Consider the following 302-nt stretch of genomic DNA (forward strand, 5'->3'; position numbering starts at 1 on the left):
GGGTTAATAACCGAGTTTTTGAAGCGATTGTTTGCGTGGATAAAGGAATAAGTTTTTTTATCACAAACTTGTACTTTCTTTGACGCTATTTAAGGCATAATAAGACTACCCACATACAACATTTTTGAAATATTTTATGTTGTCAATTATCATCATTTATAGTATTTTTACGATAGATTCACTTCAAGAATCAGTGGAAATTTTTGTATTTTTTTTCAAAACATATTTTATGTTGTCAATTATCATGATTTATAGTATTTTTACGATAGATTAACTTCAAGAATCAGTGCAATTTTTTGTAT

This window comes from Solanum tuberosum, unplaced genomic scaffold, assembly GCF_000226075.1.
Source record: "Solanum tuberosum cultivar DM 1-3 516 R44 unplaced genomic scaffold, SolTub_3.0 scf00091, whole genome shotgun sequence".
Classification (NCBI taxonomy): domain Eukaryota; kingdom Viridiplantae; phylum Streptophyta; class Magnoliopsida; order Solanales; family Solanaceae; genus Solanum; species Solanum tuberosum.